General features: G+C 42.7%; 1 protein-coding gene across 4 annotated transcripts in view; it reads left to right on the top strand.

Moving 5' to 3' along the window:
- Positions 1-18,096, top strand: part of daam1b (dishevelled associated activator of morphogenesis 1b) — a 126,305-nt gene that overhangs the window by 40,467 nt on the left and 67,742 nt on the right. The window lies entirely within an intron of this gene.

Consider the following 18,096-nt stretch of genomic DNA (forward strand, 5'->3'; position numbering starts at 1 on the left):
TCAAGCGGTCTCTCTCCCAGGCATGCTATTTTCCACTCTTCATATGGTCTCTCTCAATTAATGTTGCTTTGCTTTATCAACATGCCCGTAAGAGATGCAGCAAATCCAAGGAACAAATAGTTCAACTTAATGCCTACGTAGATCGTTTCAATCCCTTTCCCTAAAAGTTGAGAATGGTGGTGCAGACTCTTGTGTAACCTAGTCCCAATGTGTGTGCATCCCTTCCTCTGGTTTCCATCCCTCTCCTCACCTCCCCTTCCCTGCCCCATCAGTCTGTAATGTTAAGCAGTGTGTGTGTGTGTGTGTGTGTGTGTGTGAGAGAGCGGGATCCCCAAGCTGGTTGTCATGGCAGTTCCTAGAACTCATCAGTCCATCCATCCAGACAGTACATCTATCCATTTTGGGGGTATTTTTAAAACTCCATCAAAACATTTAAGGTACAATACTAAATATCCATACTTTAATGTGAGATATGACAGAGAATTAGACATTTACTAGTTTTTAAGCCAATATGTAGGCGTGGCCTCTGCATGGGAGTGGGCGCTCGCTCAAATCCAATTTGCTTTGAATCATTAAAGCTGTGTTTGATATTTGGCTGGCGAATTTGGAAGAAAATAACTTTTCTCTCCACAAATGACAACAAACGGAGGATTAAAGAAAAGGCAATATGTGGAATATGAGATCTTAAATAATACACAAGGCTTTAACTAGTCACCCAGCTGGCGTTGTCAAGGCAACTGAGGCATCGTGAGGATTCCACAGTTTGAAACTGTACATTGCAGGATAAGATGGTGTCTCATGGAGAAATAACATGCACAGCTTGAGCTACTCCAGGAAGTGACGTTGCAGGCTATCTCAGTGCTGGCCCCTCTCACTGAGTAACTCTAGTTGAAGGCCGACCGGGTACTGCAGGCTAACTAAAATATCCTTATAACTTCTGTGTGCGATTTTTAAGAAACTGTTCAAGGACATACGTCTGGTGTATTAGAAGCAATAATTGGCACCTTGATTGTCTTTGCACATTTTTTATTCATTTACACAAATGATTTACATTGACAATGAAGATTGCCATTTTTCCCTTCACAATAATGGGGATCCTGTTTTCTGCTAACAATAACTGCAGCACCGCAGTAGGTCTTGAACGTCTATGGCTTCAATGAGAAGGGGCAGTCATTCTCCCCTGGATCTGCCTATGTATTGTACACAGAATTGCTTTGAAATAGTGCTCAATGGTTGCATGAGCGGTGACCAGTTTAGTGGATTGGAAATCCAGAGAACATGTTGCTTGGGATTCAAATGAGCAATTTATGAACTTTTCTAAGGGTCCAGTTCAAAGCTCCAAGGATTCCCTCTGACCCCACCTGTTTTCTTTCTCTTCCCTTTTTGACCTCTCCCTTCATAGGCCCTTTGACCAGGACAAACATACTGCCTGGATGACACCCACCTGACCAAGCATGTTAGGACACTAATGTCACTCCCAACCCTTCCCTACTATTTGCACGAATCTTATAGTTATGGCCTTGCTTAAAGTGGTCCTTTGCCAAAAACTATATTAATAAAACCCTATGAAATATGTCAAGAAGACATTGTGATGACAAGCAACCCCCTTTTTAAGTCTTCTGGGAGTGTGGAAAGGATAGACTATTGTCTCTCTGGATTGGAATTTTAATATCTGTCTGACTTTGCTTGTAATGAATCTCTAGAGGCATGTCAAGTAATGAAGTTTAAATGTTTGCTTAAAGTGAAGGAATTTTGGAGAACATTCATTTTTGGTGTCATGGGTGCACACTAGGGCTGGGAATTGCCGATATGATATGTAATGCGGTTCTCAAGATTCTATATGTATTGCGATTCGATACTGTGATTTTTATTGCGATTTGATGTTCCAAACATATTGCTCGCCACGTCTGCTGCGGAGGTACAAGAGAGAGTCATGAGAACAAGTTTAGATCAGTCATGGAAATAAAAGTGCTGAAAACAAATTGCATAATGTTGTGGGGGTGCATTGCTACAGGAGGGACTGGTGCACTTTGCAAAATAGATGGCATCATGAGGTAGGAAAATAATGTGGCTATATTGAAGCAACATCTCAAGACATCAGTCAGGCAGGAAGTTAAAGCTTGGTCGCAAATTGGTCTTCCAAATGGACAATGACCCCAAGCATACTTCCAAAGTTGTGGCAAAATGGCTTAAGGACAACAAAGTCAAGGTATTGGAGTGACCATCACAAAGCCCTGACCTCAATCTTACATAAAATGTGTGTGCAGAACTGAAAAAGCGTGTGCGAGCAAGGAGGCCTACAACCCTGACTCAGTTACACCAGCTCTGTCAGGAGGAATGGGCCAAAATTCACCCAACTTATTGTGGGAAGCTTGTGGAAGGCTACCTGAAACGTTTGACCCAAGTTAAACAATTTAAAGGCAATGCTACCAAATACTAATTAAGTGTATGTAAACTTCTGACCCACTGGGAATGTGATGAAAGAAATACAAGCTGAAATAAATAATTATATGTACAATTATTCTGGCATTTCACATTTTTAAAATACAGTGGTGATCTTAACTGACCTAAGACAGGGAATTTTTACGAGGATTAAATGTCAGGAATTGTGAAAAATGTAGTTTAAATGTATTTGGCTAAGGTGTATGTAAACTTCCGACTTCAACTGTAGGTATAACTAGCTAGCTACTAAGTAGTTCAATTTCTCTCATGATTATAACATTTTAATAAAAACAGCATATTATTTAACTAAAAGTTGAACTGTGTTAGCCCAGTCGGTAGTTTATCCAGGGTCAGTGATACATAGAGCAACCATGTGTTGTCTATGGGGAACAACTGCAACCTTTTGCAAGTCGCATTGCTAAAATAAGATGAACCTCATAATGTCATCTGTAAAGCTAAGCTCCTGTAGCATTATCTCCTTATTTGACATATTTTTATATATTTTTTTTAATCATTTCGCAGACGCTCTAAACCTTAATTGCTCCTGCAAGTCGCTCAGGATAAGTGCCTTGCTCAAGGGCACATCGACAGATTTATTTTCTTACTTAGTTCGAATTAACGAGCCGACTAACGGCCTTTCGGTAACTGGCCCAACGCTCTTAACCGCTAAGCTACCTGTACTTCAATTACAAGGGTTGGATTTGAACAAAACAATTTTGTACGTCAACACGTGCTGCATATGGTTAGCCTCAAATGCATTGTCTACCGGTGTTATTTTAAATCGAGAACCTATAGCTCAGCATCTAGACTGTGTGAGTTTAGCTATTCTCTGCTTCAGACGACAGATGCCCAGTATTGCCATAATACTGTAGATCTACGGCTGCATTGGCAATGCATGCCATATGATAAGCTGCAAAATGGATTCACATATCTTAATACTGAGAGAGGGTGACAATCAAATAAAACAGATTGGAGATCTTACAACTAGACAAAAATGAAATGTTCACTTTAGAAACACAAATATTAGAGACGACCCCTCCCCATCTTTATTGCAGGATTGTGATCTGATTCATCAACATTGACACTAGTTCATTTTGAATAATAGTTGAACAATTCAAACAAGTTTAAACACGTCACTTCAAGGAATCAACACTTCATCACTTCAAAATGTACAAATAAGCTAACTTTTATGTAAAGATGATAACATATCTTAGTCTAAACAACAATAGATCATTGAGAAATAACATGTAGGCATCATTTCAGGTGAACAAAAAGTCCATTCCAGCAGTGGCCAACCTTGCTTCACTGATCCCTGATCTACTTGGTGAACAAACTTCTATTCCAGCCCAGCAATAGCACACTCATAAGTTTTAATAAGTTGAATTAGGTGTGTTATTGCTGGGCTAAAACAGAACCCTGCACACCCAGCAGGGTTAGCCTGCTCCAATTGTGTGTGATTAACTGTATTTGTTTTGTATACAACATTTTCTTACATAGATAGGCCTATGCATATAACCCATGGCATATAGGATATACCCTTAGTATCTTGAGACATCTATTGGGACTACTCTCTTCACCTGAAAACAGGTTGTCACAGCTTTCCATATGAGGACAGAAAACGTCACAAAGAAGCAGGCTTCTTTATACTAAAATTAGATAGCACTGAAATATTATCTTGCTATTACTGTATCTCTCCGTACTCAAAGTTTTCCCCTCTAGGGACTGTAACTGGAGAATAATTTCATAATGTCCTCCCACAGAATTACCCGCCTTACCCATACAAAAGAAATTGTAGTTTTGAAACTGCAGTAAAAGTGCAGTAACTGCAGTTGTCTGTGGCATTTTGGGTGCAGTAATTGCAGAAGAAATGCAGTGTACTGCAGTTGAACTGCAGTTCTACTGCACTGTAACTGCAGTTACAATGCAAAATTACTGCAGTAAAAAGAAGTTGCTTTTATGCAGTATTTGCAGCATACTGCAATTATACTGCACTCTGACTGCAACCTTTTTTTGTAAGGGTATCCTGTAGCCTACACCCTCACTTTACTGACAGCTGGAGCTGCAATCTCACTCTTTTAGATGGCTGTTATCTACAAATGAATTTAGAGACTGTTTATAATTTACAATGATTACATCAAAAATAACTACCTATTAGCTAGCTAACTAGCTGATGACATTTAATTCACGTACCTAAACCGTGTGTATAGTTAGCTAGCTAGCAGCTCAGTTGAGTTAGCTTAGTAAGTGGCCTACTGTAGCCAGCTAGCTAATAATACATCCCGTTTTTACATTTAAAAAAATGTATTCACTTGAATATGTTCTCCCACTGCCAATTATTTTGTTTTTGTAAGGACAATCTTCCAGATTTTGTGACGCACATAACACCCAGCACTGCTTCTACGGGCAGGTTCTTGAAATGTAACATCCAATACAAATTTTGCTGCAGGGAGCCAGTGGATCATTTTAAACCGTTTTTGCAATACAAAATTCTCCAAAACACGAGACTACCTTGTATGTAACAATGTCACATGGTTATTTCAATTTAATTTAGAAAAAGCCTTTTTAGTGTTTAACATTTTTTAACATATTACTCACACAAGTGTTTGAGTACTAATATCAATTTGAATATTCTAATAACCCGATCATCCCTAATATGAATCATATTTGGGGAGTCACCAGAGCACTTCAGGCCATGTTTACTTTCAAAGCAGTTAGACCTCTGTACCAAATGCTTACCATTTCTTTAACCTCAATTTGAAGGTCGACCTCGGGAAGAATGCAAACTCATCGCAGTGAAGTTTAGACTGGGGGGTGGATGACATGTCTTGTTGAGATTGACAACCCTGCCCGTCTTTCAGCCAGCTCTTTTATCCTCACTCCCTCAATTGCCCCAGTCAGGAGGGAGTGTGGAATTTGACCCGTGTTGAGTTTACCCGAGAACCTGATTTGTCTTTCACTCACGCTGTGTGACCACAGTGTGTAAATGCACTGTCCTTACCATGGCTCTGTAAGGGGAAAGACTAGGGTTGGCTTTATACTCAAATAAACATACTCTGTAACCAGTTTGATACTTCACCACTCACTGTACAGAGGTCTCCATGTGGAACACAAGCTCAGACCATATGACATACATTTGTTTTGGAGCTCAGCTCATACTCCTCTGGAAACCAACAGTCTTTGGATAAATGGAGTTCCTTCCCTTACAAACAAGTTTGCAGTTAGAGTGCAGTATAACTGCAGTATGCTACAAACACTGTCCAACATTTAAAATTTTTTACTGCAGTAATTTGCTGTTTTAAAAAGCCTATTTTTTTTCTTCATATTATTGTTCTTCACCTCCTAGATATGATCACATACTGGACTCTGCAGTTTCAGTCCCTAGGTAACTTTTCAGTGTACTACAGCTGCCTAGTCCAGCCTTGACGATATACAATTGTGGAGTTTAGAACCATTGGCCAGTGAAATAAATGCATGTTCTCATCCTAGGTCATAACACTAAGTGTTGATGACTGAACTGTCGCCCCATTGATGTGTTCTCGGTTAAAGACGACCTTAAGTCATTTAACCAAATCAAATGTGTTTTTCCCAACAGTTAGTGATTCACTTAACACTAGCCAAAGTTAATTCCAAGCAAAACTTCCTTCCTTTCTCGTCTGTCCTTCTCTCTTTGTTAATCCAGTAATCTGAGAAGGATCTCAGACGCCACTCCCATGAACACCTTGGGCTTTCGCCCATGTGACATTCACACTTCAGAGACACTGCTCCCCTGTCACATCAACACACACACAAACACTTTCATAAGAACTCTGTTACTTTTGTGTTCGGGGCTTGCCATACACTCGCAAGAAACTCACGTGTGCAATTATGTTATACTCGACAAACTCGGGTTTAGTCCCCTTTAAAGCAGACCAAATTGCTGTTATGGTAACGTAGTACATAGTGTTATAGCTTATGCATTTACAGTTGTTTGAGTCAGAAGTCTAGGTTATAGTCTAGGTCTATAGTCTAGGTTATATCCATATTAGGTGTACAGTTTGTTGTTTATATTTTTCCAACCAAACTTACCGGACCCATTTGCATTGGGTGCGTAACCTGATTATGGCGTCCACCCACGGTGCTCAGAACGACAGAAAGAAATAGCCTATTCCAAACAGACTGGGACAGTTGTGGGACAATAGATCCCACATTCATACAACCTGTTGGCCTACATCCCAAAAACATTCAAAAGCAATGGTGTTCATGCAACAGATCAGAACGTTTAGCTTAAAATGTTGACAAACTATTATTTCTTAATATTATAAGCGCAGCAATGTACACAAGGCAGTAGGTTACGTGCAAATGTTCCCGCAATTAGCAGGAAAACACCATTGTCAAAAGGGCACCACATATGCAAGCTGTTTCATGAGATGGAGATGAACATATCAATTAGAAATTTAGAAAGAGGGGAGATCTAAAAGTGCAACAACAGGCATGGTTTGCTAATATGACTAGGATTGTGTCTTTGCCTTCTGGACAATGAAAGAAAGTTGATTTGAAAACCAATAGAACATGAGAGAATTAGCTACAGGCTTCAATGGCATATGGACGTATTTGAAAAATAATTGCCTGCATGTTTGGTTGCCTGCATGCCTCACAATAAAGAAGTCCGGTTTCAAATTTTTTGAAAGTATGTTTTCAAAATGTATACTGCATCCAGCTCATTGCAAAGTGGTGTGACATGCTGAAGCCTGCTTTTGAATGGCGAATGGAAAGTGTGCTTCAATTACCATTAGAGAAATAAAAATGTGTAATCGTGGCCATAAACTGTTAAGATGTGATTGCATTTAAAATTGTTGCGCAATGATTGGGCTTATAAAAGCACATTTCACTCCATCAGCAACAAACAAGCTGTTTTGATGAGCTGAAGCAGCAGCTCTTACGCTTCATCGACTCGTATTCCAATCAATGAATGGGCTAAAATGCATTTTCGCATTTGGCTGGCCTCAATATTTTTAATCGTTTTTTCTGTTGTTTTTATCGGCAAAAAGCCAGCTATTAACGGCTAATGGAAACACTGTCCCAGACACTTTTTGGGTGAGTTCACATGGTTTTGAGAAACTTACCCCAACCAGCGATAGACTTCCTCATGCTCATTCTGCATTGCCAGGACATGGATAAAAGCTCCAAAAACACCCAAATATGGCCTTTTAGAAAGGGCAACGCTCTTAGTATAGGCTAGTGATGCAGGTCTTTAGTTGTTGTGGACATGAAATTGTGTCATTTCGAACTGTATCCACAACGTTATGTCCTTGTGCTGGACTCAAGTGATACTTTTCTGTGTGCGCATGTGCTCACCAACGCTGTAGTCACTAGCCAAGCCATTGATTTTTGTGTTCACCTTCAGATTGAAATTCAAACAGAAGTGCATGTTGAGTGAGCCAAAGTCAACGTGATGTCATGACATGTCTTGTGTAAAGAGGCGTAAATTGGATGCCATTTAATCTCTCGATGCCCCATGAGGGATTCCAACCGTTATTGAAAATGCACTCTTACTTCCCCCTTTCCCGACGGTAGCCTAATCGTCGGACCTGACTGGATTAATGAATCAAAGATCAGTTACTGGTCCAGAGAAGGGATGAGAGGAGACTGAGTTTTGAACATACTCTGATAGGGCTGTGCACTCATGATGGAATGGAAGGAACGGTTGGTTATAAGTGATATGGAGACAAAGTCCTCCTCTCCTTGTTTCTACCCATAAAGATTATCTGGCACAGTGTTTGAAGCTTGAGCATGCCAAGAGATAAAGCAGAACATCTCAAAGAAACTGGGCGAGGAAAGGGAGAGAGGAAGGGGATCAAGGGAGAGGGAAGAGGCAAGTGAGAGCGTGATGAAAGAGGAGAGCGAGAAGAGGGTTGGTTATGTGAGAGCGGGAGCCAGAAGGGAGGGAGGCCTCTGGAGTAAAGGTGCCAGCTCTCGTTTGATGTGTGCAGCACAGCAGGCCTCCTTTGTGGGGTTGCCTCCAGACTGCCAGCGATGATACACCTCTGTCCACATTCATCCATCACCTTCTTTAGTCAGGTACATGGTTTAGGAACGTGCCCACCACCCACGTTTAGGGCTCTTCTCTTCTGTTTTTTTTTTCTCTGCGAGACCTAATATAGGTGAAGGCTTCTTGGGCTTAATCTCGGAAACAAGTACTGCATGTAATGTGCCCTTGTCTCAAGCTACAAAGATTTGATGCTACTCTACACAGGAACTCCGCACCAAGCCAGGAGTAGACTTGCCTACCAGAATAAGATTTAGAGTTTTTGGTTAGTTTGTGGAATTGTGTTTTTGTGTGCATGTATTGAAGAGAGCGATATTATTGCAAGTAATAATGTGGTCGAGAGTGTGGGAGAACTAGTAATATGAGGTGAGAGTAGCTGGTAGGTGTTGTTGTGTTGAAGTTGTGTTGAAGTTGTTCAGGGTCATTGAGCCCTCCAAAATATGAGTGGAATGTGATCCTGTCTTGACAAGCCAATGGGAGGGGGTGGGGGGGGACTTGACAGCTTCACATACAACCTTATAGAGGGGCAAGTTCAGGGGCCAGAGTCAGGTTAATGAAATGACTGTAAACATGCAAACCCTTTGAGGTTTACGGTGACATTACTGCTAATCTGGTGCACACACTCTCTCTCCCTCCCTCGTTTCACGCTCCCTTTATTACATTCCCCCACATTCTCCCACAATTTTTCACACTCTCCTGCTTTTGCACTCACACTCTTTAAAACTCACAAGGTCTCCCAGCTAGAGGTCCAAAAAAGCCAATGGAAAGCAGACCCCAGAAGACCCATGCCCATTTGGATGTAAGAGACTCGTTCAGATCTGAGAGTAGAACGAAATGGAGAAATAAACCCTTGACCTGGCGTAGCCAGTGCCATCAATGTCATGCCTTTTTAAATAGCAGGGGGGAAAAATAATTGTCGACATTCATAACAGTTATAGCCTATGACAATGTCGTCTATATCAGGGGTGTCTAATATTGATATTGAACCTACATTTATACAGTTTATTGACTGTGTCCAGCTTGCTAATAATCACTGGAATTAAACTAGACAGTCGGGAGAAAATAAAATTCCAAAACGATGGATAGTTCTCTATGTTTTGCAAATTTGGATGGCGAGGAAATGTAACCAATTTTCGGTGTGGCCTTCCAGAACTGATTGATGAACGAATGCAGCCCCCTGGGGCAAAATGTAGTGTGACACCCCTGGTCTATATGAATGCAGCCTCCTGGGGCAAAATATAGTTTGACACCCCTGGTCTATATGAATGCAGCCCCCTAGGGCAAAATGTAGTTTGACACCCCTGGTCTATATGAATGCAGCCTCCTAGGGCAAAATGTAGTTTGACACCCCTGGTCTATATGAATGCAGCTGCAACTGTATTGAAGCCATTGGACGCAGTTTATTATGGCGCAATACGCTTCATTACGTGCAACAGGTTCAGTACACATCACTGCTTTCTGTATCAGAAAGTAGGCTGGGCCTCTTTTGAAGTCTTGTACATAGATGCATTGCACTCTTTTTGTTAATATAGCCCTTTTGCACAAACCTCCATCGTACTTTACTTCATTGTTAACCTACAGATGTACAAACTACTAGACCTGGTCTCAGGGATGGCTCACTCTAGAGAGCTCTATTGAGTAAGGTAAATCTGCTTTCAGTTTCTTTGCACCCCATGTATGGAATGATTGACAGAGTTCCCTGCAACTTGATGTTATGGTGCCTCTGGGGCTGTTCAAATTGTTGATTTAAGAACCTCTTTGCTAAGGAATGTGATCGTTTTCCCTGTGGAAATAAAGTTTATAAAACTGGATGTGAAAAATAAACTAGTGATATTGGCCAAATGAGCCAGAGTTGCGTGTCCCTAAAAGACTACCTATAACAAATTACAAAAAAACAATTCCTTATGTTTCGATGTGTAGTATATTTAAAACTTTAGGCTATAGCCTATCGAACTCGCCCAGTCAAGTGAAAGGGTCGCAAAATGGTCGCACTCTGGAGCCCTGTCATCGTTGAGCTTGTCCTACTCAAGTTATGTGTCTTAGTCTCCTCACACAGATTATTGTTTTGGCAGACTCAATAGTACTGTGTTTTTTGTGTGATTGTCAGATGTGTTTCTGAACTGCTCAGTACCAATGAGGTGGTACCACAAAACCATTTCTCCAAACCACCCCTTTTGGTCAAACCACAATATCACAAGTCATAAGTTCAGCCAAGAGGACCGGGAGTCCAAGACTCTGGAGCAAATATAGCTTCCACAGGGATGGAGATGGTAGAATGTCTAAATGCACCAAAGACTATACAAAGGGATAATAGGAATCATTTCCAGATGCTTTGCTCTGGCTTTAAGAGTCCAGCTTGCTCACATTTGGATTTGAGTCTGCTTCAAACATGCACCTGTGCACTGCACTTGTACTCAACAATAAATTACAGTTTGTTCTTGCAGCGATCGTTCAGGGCCACACTTTTTGCTGCTGGATTGAAGTGCTTGATCACGGAGGTCCAGCAGGGACTAGAGACAGCTGCTGACAGATCTCTCGCTCGTTCACCGCATGTTTTGGCCATGTTTTGATGCTGCTGTGCTGCGGGCAGGAAAGCATGGTGACCCTTGACTGCTTGCACAGTTCGGGTGGTGCCAGAACAGATTTCTTTTCTCCCACTGGTATTGGGCAGTATCTGTGTCAGGATGTTCCACACAACCCTGTTGGAGTATCGAGAGATGCACAGCTAGATCACAGCTGGTCGTTCTGTGGTGGACTGCCCCAAAAGGAGGGGGTGTGTTTGAACACTTGTCGACATTGGTGAACTTTGTCTTATCCCTCAGCAATATTTTAGCATCCCTCATTGCTTGAATGAGACCGATTTGCATTCACAATCACATGTACATAAGGAATGTTTTGTGTATTTTTGTTGTTGTTCGAATCTCTGCTAAGAATGTGTACAAAAATTCTGAGTGCTCTAATATGTGACATTATGCAAAGGTTCTTACTCTTTTCACTTAAAGATCACAGTGTCAAGTGTAGACAGGTCATGTCTACACTTGATACTTACATGTGACTTCAGCTATCAGAATGCAAAGATCACATTGAAAAGACAGGTGTAGACGCAAAAAAAGTTGCTTTCTGGTCTCGAGTTCAGATCTGGCTGACCATCTTGTCCACTTCAGGAGGTCAGAGAGCGTCCTTTTTACCCACGCCAAACTTGTGGCAAAACCACTCCCACGAGAAACCTAGCAACATTCAAAGCCGTGCTGATTGGTCAGAGTTTGGTTGTTCCCTGTGAGAAGTAAAGGTGCGCTAGAGACGGAAGAACGCTAGAGACTGAATCCCCACCAAAACATAGCATTTTCCCGAATTTGGATATGAAGTTGCATTAAACTATGTAGCTTTTTAGTGAGTGATTGCAGGCAGCCTGATCAAATGGATAGCAGTGGCATTGTTTTCTGGAGGTAAGTAAGCTGTGATTTATATCAAAGTGTTATCTCTATCTTACAACGCCGATTGGGCTGAAGCTGTCTAGTAGTGTGCATCATCTAGCGTTAGCTTAGTGTGGAATCTCCATCGCTAACTATAACATTTTCCGCCAAGATAGAACTGCCAAAGGGGGCGTTGTTGCAATCTACTGCAAAGATAACCTGCAGAGTTCTGTATTACTATCCAAGTCTGTACCCAAACAATTTGAGCTTCTACTTCTAAAAATTCAACTTTCTCTCACTGTTGCCGCTTGCTATAGACCTCTCTCTGTCCCCAGCTGTGCCCTCGATACCATATGTGAATTGATTGCCCCCCATTTATCATCTGAGCTCGTGCTACTAGGTAACATAAACTGGGACATGTTTAACACCCCGGCCATCCTACAATCCAAGCTTGATACCCTCAATCTCACACAAATTATCAATGAACCTACCAGGTACAACTCCAAATCCGTAAACACGGGCACCCTCATAGATGTCATCCTAACTAACTCGCCCTCAATCAAGATCTCAGCGATCACTGCTTCATTGCCTGCATCCGTATTGGGTCTCCGACCAAACGACCACCCCTCATCACTGTAAAACGCTCCCTAAAATACTTCTGCGAGCAGGCCTTTCTAATTGACCTGGCCGGGGTATCCTGGAATGACATTGACCTCATCACGTCAGTAGATGATGCCTGGCTATTCTTTAAAAGTGCCTTCTTCACCATCTTAAATAAGCATGCCCCGTTCAAAAAATGTAGAACTAGGAATAGATATAGTTATTGGTTCACTCCAGACCTGTCGGCCCTTGACCAGCACAAAAACATCCTGTGTGGTTCTGCATTAGCATCGAATAGCCCCCATGATATGCAACTTTTCAGGGAAGTTAGGAACAAATATACACAGGCAGTTAGGAAAGCTAAGGCTAGCTTTTTCAAACAGAAATTTGCATCCTGTAGTACTAACTCAAAAAAGTTCGGAGACACTGTAAAGTCCATGGAGAATAAGAGCACCTCCTCCCAGCTGCCCACTGCTCTGAGGCTAGGAAACACTGTCACCACGATAAATCCACTATAATTGAGAATTTCAATAAGCATTTCTCTACGGCTGGCCATGCTTTCCACCTGGCTGTCCCTACTGCCCGGCACGCTCCACAGCAACCCGCCAAAGCCCCCACCATTTCTCCTTTACCCAAATCCAGATAGCTGATGTTCTGAAAGAGCTGCAAAATCTGGACCCCTACAAATCAGCCAGGCTAGACAATCTGGACCCTCTCTTTTTAAAATTAAAATTATTATTAATTATTGTTGCAACCCCTATTACTAGCCTGTTCAACCTCTCTTTCGTATCGTCTGAGATTCCCAAAGATTGGAAAGCTGCCGCTGTCATTCCCCTCTTCAAAGGGGGTGACACTCTAGACCCAAAACTGCTACAGACCTATATCTATCCTACCCTGTCTTTCTAAGGTCTTCGAAAGCCAAGTTAACAAACAGATTACCGACCATTTCGAATCCCACCGTACCTTCTCCGCAATGCAATCTGGTTTCAGAGCTGGTCATGGGTGCACCTCAGCCACGCTCAAGGTCCTAAAATACATCATAACCGCCATCGATAAGAGACATTACTGTGGTTTACCAACTACTTCTCTTATAGAGTTCAGTGTGTCAAATCGGAGGGCCTGTTGTCCGGACCTCTGGCAGTCTCTATGGGGGTGCCACAGGGTTCAATTCTCAGGCCGACTCTCTTCTCTGTATACATCAATGATGTTGCTCTTGCTGCTGGTGATTCTCTGGTACACCTCTACGCAGATGACACCATTCTATATACTTCTGGCCCCTCTTTGGACACTGTGTTAACTAACCTCCAGACAAGCTTCAATGCCATACAACTCTCCTTCCGTGGCCTCCAACTCCTCTTAAACGCAAGTAAAACTAAATGCATGCTATTCAACCGATCACTGCCTACACCTGCTCGCCCGTCCAGCATCACTACTCTGGACGGCTCTGAATTAGAATACGTGGACAACTACAAATACCTAGGAGTCTGGTTAGACATTGTAAACTCTCCTTCCAGACTCACATTAAGCATCTCCAATCCAAAATTAATTATAGAATTGGCTTCCTATATCGCAACAAACATCCTTCACTCATGCTGCCAAACATACCCTCGTAAATCTGACCATCCTACCGATCCTTGACTTCGGTGATGTCATCTATAAAATAGCCTCCAACACTCTACTCAACAAACTGGATGCAGTCTATCACAGTGCCATCCGTTTTGTCACCAAAGCCTCATACACTACCCACCATTGCAAAGCCCTCGCTTCATACTCGTTGCCAAACCCACTGGCTACAGGTTATCTACAAGTCTCTGCTAGGTAAAGCCCCGCCTTATCTCTGCTCACTGGTCACCATAGCGGCACCCACTCGTAGCATGCGCTCCAGCAGGTATATCTCACTGGTCATCCCCAAAGCCAATTCCTCCTTTGGTCGTCTTTCCTTCCAGTTCTCTGCTGCCAATGACTGGAACAAACTGCAAAAATATCTGAAGCTGGAGACTCATATCTCCCTCACTAGCTTTAAGCACCAGCTGTCATAGCAGCTCATAGATCACTGCACCTGTACATAGCCCATCTGTAAACAGCCCATCTATCTACCTACCTCATCCCCATACAGTATGTATTTATTTATCTTGCTCCTTTGCACCCCAGTATCTCTACTTGTACATTCATCTTCTGCACATCTACCATTCCAGTGTTTAATTGCTATATTGTAATTACTTTGCCACTATGGCCTATTTATTGCCTTAACTCCCTTATCTTACCACATTTGCACTCACTGTATATAGACTTTTTTTGTTTTCTTTTGTTCTACTGTATTATTGACTATGTTTTGTTTTTTGCATGTATAACTCTGTGTTGTTGTATGTGTCGAATTGCTATGCTTTATCTTGGCCAGGTCGCAGTTGCAAATGAGAACTTGTTCTCAACTAGCCTACCTGGTTAAATAAAGGTAAAGTAAATAAAATAAAAAAATACAGAGTCAGTTGTTGCTTGCCTTTTGTTTAGATCATTTCAAACGAGGCCGCGAAACTGTGCATCTCCCTTGGTTCGTGGCATGGCAGGCACGAGCAAACTCCGATTCCCTGTTCACAGGGATTCCCTCTAGCGTTCTTCTTCTCTCACACTCATTTACTTTGTCACAGGGAACCTCCGAACTCTGTTACTCGTGGGCGTGGCTTTGCACCAAGTTTGGCGTGGAAGAAAAAGGCGCGGTCAGGGATGCATTGTGTGCTGATTTCTTCTCTGTCTGGATGCAATTTGGCTACCAAAAGCGCATACAGTGGGTGACGTCATCAGCGCTCCTCCCACAAGTTTCCAGAAATGTGTGTTTTGGGACCGAGGCAACCGAGGTTTCATTATAATGTTGGAAGAAATACATGTGATTAATGTGTTTGCTGGCCTCATAAATGCTAGCCAGCTAGCTAATATTTAGAAAAAAAAATGTTTTCTTTGGCCAAAGTTATGCTAACTTCTTTGCAATCCCTTTAGCGTTGCTTGCTAGCTAGTTAGCTACAGTAGTTAGCTACTGCCATCAGTTGTTGTGTTATCATATTTTGCCTATTCCACCGTTTTGTAGAATGCATACTGGCATTTGAATATAGCACAGGTAAAGGGAATCCGGACACAATGGACACATATTTAAGTGTAGATGCATGACGCGTTCGGGATTCCATGATCAGAACTCTGTGATCAGAATATTAAAGCTGCATGAACTGGGTCGCTGCATGGGATCCGCTCCGTTGTCCTGTTTGTAAGGCAGAACACAGGGTCCGCGTCGCGAAAAACATATTCTTGGTCGTACTGATGGTGAGTTGACGTTGCTCTTATATTCAGTAGTTCTTCTCGACTGTATGTAATGAAACCTAAGATGACCTGGGGTACTAATGTAAGAAATAACACAGTAGTTTCAACATAGTTTCCTAGGAACGCGAAGCGAGGCGGCCATCTCTGTCGGCGCCGGAAGTAAGAGGCAGACTTACACAACAGTGGTAGGCTTGATTACCAACAACGGCGAGACGGCCTACAGGGAGGAGGTGAGGGCCCTCGGCGTGTGGTGTCAGGAAAATAACCTCACACTCAACGTCAACAAAACTAAGGAGATGATTGTGGACTTCAGGAAACAGCAGAGGGAACACCCCCCTATCCACATCGATGGAACAGTAGTGGAGAGGGTAGCAAGTTTTAAGTTCCTCGGCATACACATCACAGACAAACTGAATTGGTCCACTCACACAGACAGCATCGTGAAGAAGGCGCAGCAGCGCCTCTTCAACCTCAGGAGGCTGAAGAAATTCGGCTTGTCACCAAAAGCACTCACAAACTTCTACAGATGCACAATAGAGAGCATCCTGGCGGGCTGTATCACCGCCTGGTACGGCAACTGCACCGCCCTCAACCGTAAGGCTCTCCAGAGGGTAGTGAGGTCCGCACAACGCATCACCAGGGGCAAACTACCTGCCCTCCAGGACACCTACACCACCCGATGTCACAGGAAGGCCATAAAGATCATCAAGGACATCAACCACCCGAGCCACTGCCTGTTCACCCCGCTATCATCCAGAAGGCGAGGTCAGTACAGGTGCATCAAAGCTGGGACCGAGAGACTGAAAAACAGCTTCTATCTCAAGGCCATCAGACTGTTAAACAGCCACCACTAACACTGAGTGGCTGCTGCCAACACACTGACACTGACTCAACTCCAGCCACTTTAATAATGGGAATTGATGGGAAATGATGTAAATATATCACTAGCCACTTTAAACAATGCTACCTTATATAAATGTTACTTACCCTACATTATTCATCTCATATGCATACGTATATACTGTACTCTATATAATCGACGGTATCCTTATGTAATACATGTATCACTAGCCACTTTATACTATGCCACTTTGTTTACATACTCATCTCATTTGTACATACTGTACTCGATACCATCTACTGTATCTTGCCTATGCTGCTCTGTACCATCACTCATTCATATATCCTTATGTACATATTCTTTATCCCCTTACACTGTGTACAAGACAGTAGTTTTGTAATTGTTAGTTAGATTACTTGTTATTACTGCATTGTCGGAACTAGAAGGACAAGCATTTCGCTACACTCGCATTAACATCTGCTAACCATGTGTATGTGACAAATAAAATTTGATTTGATTTTGAACTGTGAAGTCTAGACACGGCCTGAGCGCAGTCTGACAGTTTTTTAAAGAAGAGGCAGCTGGGAATTTCTCTCCGGCGTCAGATTAGCTGAGATTTGAGGTTCAGCTGTGCCACTGTGGTGTGGCCAGAAGTCTGTCAAGCATCTTTGCCAGGACAGCCCTGGCCACCTCGGAGGAAATGTGGGCGATTCCCTCTGAGACCCTACATTTACTCTATTGTGTATAACTTTACCACTCAGGACTCCACCTTCTACAACTTGAAATGTTTTCCTTGCCCCATGCTTTGTCCTGGCAAACTCATTATCTTGGCTACACTGACACATTCACCGAGGTGAGGTGAAACCCTACCGTGTTTTTCCAACAATTGTCCGCAGCCCTCGGGCTAAGCAGCTGGGCTGAGGTACCATACCGCCGCCCTCACCTCTGTCATTATATACCCTCACTCTGCACAGGTGTGCACTCCCTGCTTCTGCTTGGGTAATGCTACACTTGTGGATCACCCTGCTGTGTTACACCACTTGAACTTTCTGGCTGACTGGATGAACTGTGGGGTGGTGTGATCCTTTAATTGTTAATGGCAAATCTCATCTGTGCGTGTACAGGAAAATGTATCTGAAATATAGGCTCAACCCACCCCAGTAAAGCTACACAGGGTGCATGTCCCCACAGAGCAACGCTTGAAATGCTCACATTTTTGTGAAAATGTGAAAACAGACGTTCGTACAGGGCTATGTGAGGCATGGCTTGAGCCCATATAGCCAGGTGTTGTTTACCCAGCATCTTCTGCTGGCATAAGACTGCGTCTCTGAAATGTGCACATTTCAGCAGCTCTGAGTGAGGCGGTGACCTCTGCCCCATGTCTTGGCCCGCCCTGTGATAAAATCTCTGATCCTAAACTGGTGTATGGCAAGAGACAGTAGCACAGTGGTAGTGAAACTTGTTACAAG

Source organism: Oncorhynchus mykiss, chromosome 8 (genome assembly GCF_057628025.1).
Source record: "Oncorhynchus mykiss isolate SJ-2025 chromosome 8, ASM5762802v1, whole genome shotgun sequence".
Taxonomy (NCBI): domain Eukaryota; kingdom Metazoa; phylum Chordata; class Actinopteri; order Salmoniformes; family Salmonidae; genus Oncorhynchus; species Oncorhynchus mykiss.